Raw genomic sequence first — 9,982 nt, forward strand, 5'->3', positions numbered from 1 at the left:
CCCAAAACCTTGCTCTTCTCTTAATAAAGCTTTCAGCCATCTCTCCAAGTGGCGGCAGGACAATTCCAAAGCCTGGCCTTCAGTTCTTAGCAGAGGATGTTAACAGACCTACCCTCAGTTTCCTGGCCCACCAGGACTCCAGCAAACTTTCTGTTGCCTAGCAGGCTGGACTGTAGCCACACTCTAACAAGATCTGAGTATCGGCCTTATGGGATGAGTATCTTCTTCCAAATTCTGAGTTTCCTCCTTAGATATCTTCTCCCTTAACCCTATGGATAGTAACTGTTTCCTGTATTTGCCATTCCTGTATTTTGTAAAATCCCCTTTTATACCTTTTAGTTAACCATCTTTTACTACTTAATTCCATATGTGAAAGTTTTTCCTGCTCCAATTACTGTTGTGGTTTTTGACTCATAACTAGACTCTCCCTAACATTTCTCAATCTCTTTACCCTGGAGGAATGCTTATAATAATCTTCAAGTCTCAAGGAAACCCTATATAAAAACTACTAAAGCTGTGGCTTACATTATCGGTAAATTGTAGATGATGGTCAATGTTGTTTGGTAGACAATGTTAGTTTTCTATAGATCTGCTTATTTTGGCTGACTTATTAGTATACCTTTTGCATGGTTCTCCCTCCTTACAAAGGATAACTCTAATCTAAGTCATTAGTATAAGTAGAGAAAAGTTTAGTTTTTCCTTTGTTTTTTTACCTTATCCAAGTGGGCCTAAAAGTCTTATAATAAATTTCTACTATGTAAGATATTAATGGGGTATATTATAACATATTTGATGGGCAAAAGTAGTTCTTCACCCTATCTAAAACTAATAATTACTTTATAGCCAACCTTTCTGGGAAAAAAAATTGGTAGTTAAGCTTAACTTACCTTTTTAAAAATTAATCTCTTTCTTTTCATGAATTTTTAAAATTTAGAAGGCAGGCCGGGCATGGTGGCTCACACCTGTAATCCCAGCACTTTGGGAAGCGGAGGTGGGCGGATCACCTGAGATCAGGAGTTCAAGACCAGCCAGACAATCATGGTGAAACTCCATCTCTACTCAAAATACAAAAATTAGCAGGGCGAAGTGGCAGGCACCTGTAATCCCATCTACTTGGGAGGCTGAGACAGGAGAATCGCTTGATCCTGGGAGGCAGAGGCTTCAGTGAGCCAAGATCATGCCATTGCACTCCAGCCTGGGTGACAGAGCGAGACTCTGTCTCAAAATAAAATAAATAAATAAATAAATAAATAAATAAGTAAATAAATAAAATAAAATTCAGAAGGCAGATGACAAATTTCTGTTAAATAACTGACAAGCCAAAATGGTGTTTGATTTTTTTCTAAAGGTAGGCTTGGTTGATTTAACTTAAACAAAGACTGCACATTTATTTTGATTAATATTATTCACAACATAAAATTTTATTAACATTTATTGAATAGGTAAGCTATGAAAATAATAAACAAAACCAATATGAATAAAAATCTAGTATAAGATACAGTTTTGTACAAGATTTAAAAGAGAACATTTTCTTACTGAGTGACATGATCAAGCTTAAATATAATCATGTCAGTGACAAAATCATTGTATACATGTATTGATTTCTTGCTTAAAAGTGTTATTTATTCATTTATTTAATAATAGCGATAGGGTCTTGCTGTGTTGCCCAGGCTGGTCTCATACTCCTGGTCTCAAGCAATCCTCTTGCCTCACCCTCCCAAAAATGTTGGGATTACAGGCATGAGCCACCATGCCCAGCCAAAATTGTTATTTTTGAAGCCAGAAAGGGAAAAGAAAATTTTCTTCTTTAATGTGAAACTTGGGCTTATTTTTTACTGCACAAATAATTCTGAGTTGAAGTTTAATTCTGAATATTGAATTCTGAGTTTAAGATAAGCATACATGGATTTCATTTTCCAGTAAAATGAGACAATTTCTGTCTTTACTCTTCATACTTTCTATACTATAAAAAATTCTTACGGATTTAAGTAGTTAAAAACTGAAGCAAAGCCGGGCGTGGTGGCTCACTCCTGTAATCCCAGCACTTTGGGAGGCTGAGGCGGGTGGATCATTTGAGGTCAGGAGTTCGAGACCAGCCTGGCCAACATGGTGAAACCCCATCTCTACTAAAAATACAAAAATTAGCTGGGCGTGGTGGCAGGCACCTGTAATCCCAGCTACTACGGAGGCTGAGGCAGGAGAATCGCTTGAACCCAGGAGGTGGAGGTTGCAGTGAGCCAAGATTGCCCCATTGCACTCCAACCTGAGCAACAGAGCAAGACTCTGTCTCAAAAAAAAAAAAAAACAAAAAACAAAAACAAAAACGGAAGCAAATTATTGTTTTTCTGTGAATAGCAGGATATTTTCATTTTACCAAATTCCAGAACTTGTCTAGGAGCAGGTCAGTAAATCTCATCTTTTGTATATGAACAGATTATACCTTACAGAGCTCTTTCTTGTCTCTCAAAGCCAAGAGTAGACAAGTTAGAAAAAAAGATCCCTGGCGGGCGCAGTGGCTCACGCCTGTAATTCCAGCACTTTGAGAGGCCGAGGAGGGTGGATCACGAGGTCAGGAGATTGAGATCATCCTGGCTAACACGGTGAAACCCCGTCTCTACTAAAAATATAAAAAATTAGCGGGACATGGTGGCATGGTGGTGGGCGCCTCTAGTCCAGCTACTCGGGAGGCTGAGGCAGGAAAATGGTGTGAACCCAGGAGGCAGAACTCGCAGTGAGCCGAGAGCGCGCCACTGCACTCCAGCCTGGGAGACAGAGCGAGACTCCGTCTCAAAAAAAAAAAAAAAAAAAATCCCTTACCAAGTCACACACTTGGATCGAAAGAAGACAAAATACTGTTCAATTTTGTTATGCAGTTCTTTCTGATTTTTAAAAAGCTTTAAATTTTGGCCGGGCGCAATGGCTCACGGCTGTAATCCCAACACTTTGGGAGGCAGAGGTGGGAGGATCACTTGAGAACAGGAGTTGGAGACCAGCCTGGCCAACTTAGTGAAACCCCATCTCTACTAAAAATTTTAAAAAATTAGCCAGTTGTGGTGGCGGGCACCTGTAATCCCAGCAACTTGGCAGGCTGAGGCAGGAGAATTGCTTGAACCTGGGAGGTGGAGGTTGCAGTGAGCTGAGATCAGGCCACTGCACTCCAGCATGGGCGACAGAGCAAGACTCCGCCTCAAAAAAAAGAAAAAAAAGTTTTAAATTTTTAGTTATTATGGGCACGTAATAGTTGTATATATTTGTGGGGTACATATGATGATTTGAAACAAGCGTATAATGTGAAATGATCAAATCAGAGTTATTGGGGTATCCATCACCTCAAGCATTTATCATTTCTTTGTGTTAGGAACATTCAAATTTCACTATTTTTGTTATTTTTTAACTTACAATAGATTATTGTTAACTATAGTCACCCTATTGTGCTATGAATGCTAGATCTTATTTATTGTATCTAACTGTATCCTTTGTACTTACTCTAACTGTATTTTTGCATCCCCTCCCTACTACTCTTCCCATCCTCTAGTAATCATCATTCTACTCTGTCTCCAAGAGTTCATTTAAAATAATTTTTAACTCCCACTTATGAGAGAGAACATGTGAAATTTGTCTTTCTGTGCCTGACTTATTTCACATAACATGATGCCCTACAGGTTCATCCATGTTGTTGCAAATGATTGGATCTCTTTCTGTTGAATGGCCAAATAATATTTTATTATGCACATGTACCATATTTCTTTATGCATTCATCCACTGATGGGCACTTCAGTTGATTCCATATCTTGATTATTGTGAATAGTGCTGCAATGAACATGGGAGTGCAGGTATTCCTTCCATATACTGATTTCCTTTCTTTCAGGTATATACCTAGCAGTGGGATAGCTGGTATGGTAGCTCTGTTTTTCGTTTTTTGAGGAATCTTCATAGGGTTCTCCACAGTGGTTGTACTAATTTACATTTCCACCAACAGTGGACAAGGGTTCCTCTTTCTCCACATGCTCACCAGCATTCATTATTGCCTATCTTTTGGATAAAAGCTATTTTAACTGGGCGGAGTGAGATGATATCTTATTGTAATTTTTATTTACATTTTTCTGTGATTAGTGATGTTGAACATTTTCTTTTTATGCCTGTTGATCATTTACATGTCTTCTTTTGAGAAACATCTATTCAGATATTTTGCCTACTTTTTAATGGATTATTAGATTTTTTTTTTTCATAATGAGTTGTTTGAGCTCCTTATATATTCTGGTTATTAATCCTTTTTCAGATGGGTAGTTTGCAAACATTTTCTCCTATTCCATGGGTTGTCTCTTTATTTTGTTGATTGTTTCCATTGCTGTGCAAAAGCTTCTTAGCTTCATCTGTCCATTTTTGCTTTGGTTGCCTATGCTTTTGAGGTATTACTCAAGAAATCTTTGTCCAGATCAATGTCCGGAGTGTTTAGCCAACATTTTCTCTTAGTAGTTTTATAGTTTCAGGACTTAGATTTAAGTCTTTAATCTTTTTTGTTGTTGTTGTTGAGACGGAGTCTTGGAGTCTCACTCAGTCATCCAGGCTAGAGTGCAGTGGTATGATCTTGGCTCACTGCAACCTCCGCCCCCAGGGTTCAAGCGATTCTCACGTTTCAACCTCCTGAGTAGCTGAGATTACAGGTGCACGCCACCATGCCTGGCTAATTTTTAGTAGAGACAGGGTTTCGCCATGTTGGCCAGGCTGGTCTCGAACTCCTGACTTCAAGTGATCCGCCCACCTTGGCCTCCCAAAGTGCTAGGATTATAGGCGTGAACCATTATGCCTGGCCTTTAATCCATTTTGATTTCAATTTTGTATATGGCAAAAGATAGGGGTCTAGTTTCGTTGTTTTGTATATGGATATCCAGTTTTCTCAGCACAATTTATTGAAGAGACTGTTCTTTCCCCAATGTATGCTCTTGGCACCTTTGTCAAAAATGAGTTTACTGTAAATGTGTGGATTTATTTATGGGTGCTCTATTCTGCTGTATTGGTCTATGTGTCCACATTTATGCTAGTACCATGCTGTTTGGGTTACTATAGTTCTGTAGTATAATTTGAAGTCAGGTAATACGACTTTTTTTTTTTTTTTTTAGGTTTTTCTAGTTTTTTGATGTAGGCATTTATTGCTATAAAATTCTTTCTTAGTACTGTTTTGCTGTATCCTATAGGTTTTGGTATGTTGTGTTTCCATGTTTCATTTGTTTCAATACATTTTTTAATATCCCTCCTAATTTGTCATTGGCTCAGTGATCCTTCAGGAGCATATTGTTTAATTTCCGTATGTTTGTATAGTTTCCAAAGTTCTTCTTGTTCTTGATTTCTAGTTTTATTTCATTGTGGTTAGAGAAGATACTTGATATGATTTCAATTTTAAAAAAAATTTTAAGACTTGTCTCATGGTCTAACATATGGTCTATCCTTGAGAGTGATTCATGTGCCAAGAAGAATGTGTATCCTCCGGCAGTTGCATGAAATGTTCTGTAAACGTCTTTTAGGTCCATGTTGTCTTGGTGCAGATTAGGTTGGATATTTCTTTCTTTTTTTTTTTTTTTTTGAAACGGAGTCTTGCTCTGTTGTCCAGGCTGGACTGCAGTGGCACAATCTAGGCCCACTACAACCTCCGCCTCTTGGGTTCAAGTGAATCTCCTGCCTCAGCCTCCCGAGTAGCTGGGACTACAGGTGTGTGCCACCATGCCTGGCCAATTTTTTCTATTTTTAGTAGAGACCACCATGTTAGCCAGGATGGTCTCGATCTCCTGACCCTGTGATCCGCCTGCCTCGGCCTCCTAAAGTGCTGAGATTACAGGTGTGAGCCACCAAGCCTGACCTCTTTTTTTTTTTTTTTAATTATATTTTAAGTTCTGGGATACATGTGCAGAATGTGCACATTTGTTACATAGGTATACATGTGCCATGGTGGTTTGCTGCACCCATCAACCCGTCATCTACATTAGGTATTTCTCCTAATGCTATCCCTCCCCTAGGTTGGATGTTTCTTTGTTGATTTTCTGTCTGGATGATGTGTCCAGTGCTGAAAGTGGGGGTTAAGGTCTTCAGCTATTATTATATCGAGGCCTTTCTATTATTGTATCGAGGACTTTCTTTCTTTTAGTGCTAATAATATTCACTTTATTTATCTCCATTGTCGAGTGCATGTATATTTACAATCATATCCTCTTGCTGAATTGACCCCTTTATCCTTTTTTTTTTTTTTTTTTTGGACCAGAGTCTTGCTCTGTCACCCAGGCTAGAGCACAGTTGTATGATCTCAGCTCACTGCAACCTCCGCCTTCCGGGTTCAAGCAATTCTCCCTGCCTCAGCCCCCTCAAGTAGCTGGGATTACAGGCACCCGCCATCACGGCCAGCTAATTTTTGTATTTTTAGTAGAGATGGGGTTTCGCCATGTTGGCGAAGCTCCTGACCTCAGGTGATCCACCTGCCTCAGGCTCCCCAAGTGCTGGGATTACGGGTGTGAGCCACCACGCATGGCCCCTTTACCATTTTATAATGACCTTCTTTGTCTCTTTTTGCAATTTCATGTTTAAATATATTTTATCTGATGTAAATATAGTTACTTTCGCTCTTTTTTGGCTTCCATTTGCATGGAATATCCTTTTCTACCCTTTCATTTTCAGTCTATGAATGTCTTTGTAGATGAAGTGAGTTTCTTATAAGCAGCATATGCTTTGAGTCTTATTTTGTATTCATTTAAGCACTCTATGTCTTTTTTTTTTTTCTGTTTTTTGAAACAGTCTCGCTCTGTCACTCAGGCTGAAGTGCAGTGGTACAATCACAGCTCACTGTAGCCTCAACCTCCCGGGCTCAAATGATCCTCCTACCTTAGCCTCTTGAATAGCTGGGACTGCAGGAACACACCACCATGCCAGGCTAATTTTTTCTTTCTTTTCTTTTTGGTAGAGATAGAATTTTGTTGTGTTGCCCAGGCTGGTCTTGAACTCCTGGGCTCAAGCCATCCACCTGCCTCGAACTTCCAAGGTGTTGGGATTACAAGCGTGAGCCACCACACCTGGTCACTATGTGTCTTTTGATGGGAAAATTTAGGACATTCATATTCAGTGTTATTATTGATAGGTAAAGAGTTACTACTGTCATTTTGTTTATTTGTTTTCTGGTTGTTTTGTTGGTCTTTTCCTTCCTTCCTTCCCCTTCCCCTTCCCTTTCCTTCGTTCCTGCCTTCCTGCCTTCCTTTGTGTAAAAGTAATTTTCCCTGATAATATGTTTTAACTTCTTCCTTTTTATCTTTTAATGTATTTGTTACAGATTTTTGATTTGAGGTTATCATAAGGCTTCCAAATAACATCTTATAATCCATGATTTTAAACTAATGACAACTCTGATTACAAAAAAAGAGAAAAAAGCAAAGAGAAAACTAAAAAACTTTACACTTTAACACCACCACCCTCTTTTTGACTTTTTGTTGTCTCTGTAACATTTTATACTATCTGTCTCTTAAAAAGTTGTTATTGTTTTTGATACGTGTCTCTTTTAGTCCTTTTACTCAAGATATGAGTGGTTTATATAAGCAATTGTAGTGTTATACCACTCTGTTTTTGTCTGTGTTCTTACTATTATAAATGAGTTTTATACCTTCATATAATTTCTTGTTGTTTATTAATGCCCTTTTCTTTCAGATTGAGAACTCCCTTTAGCATTTCTTGTAGGATTAGTCTGGTGTTGATGAAATCCTTCAGTTTTTGTTTGACTGGGGAAGCCTTTATTTCTCCTTCACGTTTGAAGGATATTTTTGCTGTTTATAATATTCCATAATGAAAAATTTTTCCTTCAGCCCTTTGAACATGTCATTCCACTTTCTCCTGGCCTATAAGGTTTCCCCTGAGAAGTCTGGTACCAGATGTATCAGAGCTCTTTTGTATGTTTGTTTATTTTATCTTACTGCTTTTAGAATCCTTTTTTTTTTTTTTTTTTTTTTTTTTTTGAGATGGAGTCTCGCTTCGTCGCCCAGGCTGGAGTGCAGGGGTGCGATCTTGGCTCACTGCAAGCTCTGCCTCCCGGGTTCACGTCATTCTCCTGCCTCAGCCTCCCGAGTAGCTGGGACTACAGGCGCCCGCCACCACGCACAGCTAATTTTTTGTATTTTTGGTAGAGACGGGGTTTCACTATGGTGAGACCTCGTGATCCGCCTGCCTCGGCCTCCCAAAGTGTTGGGATTACAGGCGTGAGAGAATCCTTTCTTATACTTGACTTTTGAGAGTTTGATTATTAAATACCTTGAGGCCATCTTATTAGGGTTGAGTGTTCTTGGTGTTCCATGACCTTCTTGTACCTGAATATTGATATCTTTCTCTAAGTTTGAAAAGTTCTCCATTGTTACTTTTTTTGTTGTTTTTTTGAGGCAGGTCTTGCTGTGTCACCCAGGCTGGAGTGCAGTGGTATGATTTTGAATCACCATAACCTCTGCCTCTCAGGATCAAGTGATTCTCGTGCCTCCGCCTCTTGAGTAGCTGGGATGACAGATGTGCACCACCACCATGGCCCAGCTAATTTTTTGTATTTTTAGTAGAAATGGTGTTTCACCATGTTGGCCAGGCTGGTCTCGAACTCATGGCCTCAAATGATCCGCCTACCTCGGCCTCCCAAAGTGCTGGGATTACAGGCAGGAGCCACCATGCCCGGCCTGTTTTTGCTTCTTTGAATAAACTTTCTACCTCAATCATTATCTCTAACTCCTCTTTAAGGCCAAGAACTCTTAGGTTTGCCCTTTTGAGGTGATTTTCTAGGTTTTATAGGCATGCTTCATTCTTTTCTATTCTTTTTTCTTTTTTCTCCTTTGACTGTGTATTTTCATATAACTTGTCTTCAAGCTCACTAATTCTCTCTTCTGCTTGATGAATTCTGCTGTTGACTCTGATGCATTTTTCAGTTTGTCAGTTGAATTTTTCAGCTTCAGCACTTTTGCTTGATTTTTTAAAATTATTTTGATTTATTTGTTAAATTTATCTGATAGAATTCTGAATTCCTTCTCTGCTTTGTGTTATCATGACATTCATTGAGCTTCCTCAAGACAGCTATTTTGAAGTCTTTGTCTGAAAGGTCACATATAGCCGAGTGCGTTGGTTCACACATGTAATCCCAGCACTTTGGGAGACTGAGGCAAGCGGATCACTTGAGATCAGGAGTTCAAGAACAGCCTAGTCAACATGGTGAAACCCTGTCTCTACTAAAAATACAAAAATTAGCTGGGCATGATGGCATATGCCTGTAACCCCAGCTACTCAGGAGGCTGCGGCAGGAGAATCACTTGAACCCAGGAGGCGGAGGTTGTAGTGAGCCGAGATTGCACCACTGCACTCCAGTCTGGGTGACAGAGCGACACTCTGTCTCAAAAAGAAAAGAGAAAAAAAATTAAAAATAAATAAATGAAAGGTCACATATCTCCATCACTCTGGGATTGGTCAGTGGTATCTTATTTATTTCATTTGGCAAGGTCATATTTTCCTGGATGTTCCTGATGCTTGTGATGCTTATTAATGTCTGGGCATTGAAGAATTAGGTATTTATTCCAATCTTCACAGTCTGGGCTTGTTTGTACCTGTCTTTCTTGAGAAGACTTTCCATCTGTTGAAAGGGAGTTGAGTGTTGTGATATGAGACTGTGATCACTGCAGCCATTATCATCATTACGGGGTGCCCTCGAGCTCAGTAACATTGTGACTCTTGCAGACTCAGAGGAATCACCTTGGTTGGCCTTGGTAAGATCAAGGAGAATTCCCTAGATTACCAAGGAAAGTCTTTCACTCTCTTCCTTCACTTTCCACTAATCAGAAGGAATCTCTCTCTGTGCTGAGCTGCCTGAAATTGAGGAAGGAATGATGCAGGCACTCCTGTGACCACCACAGCTGCTACTGCTGTGTATCACACCTGAAGCCAGTACGGTACTGGGTCTTGCCCAAGGCCCATGGTAACTACTGCCTGG

Source organism: Pongo pygmaeus, chromosome 1 (genome assembly GCF_028885625.2).
Source record: "Pongo pygmaeus isolate AG05252 chromosome 1, NHGRI_mPonPyg2-v2.0_pri, whole genome shotgun sequence".
Classification (NCBI taxonomy): domain Eukaryota; kingdom Metazoa; phylum Chordata; class Mammalia; order Primates; family Hominidae; genus Pongo; species Pongo pygmaeus.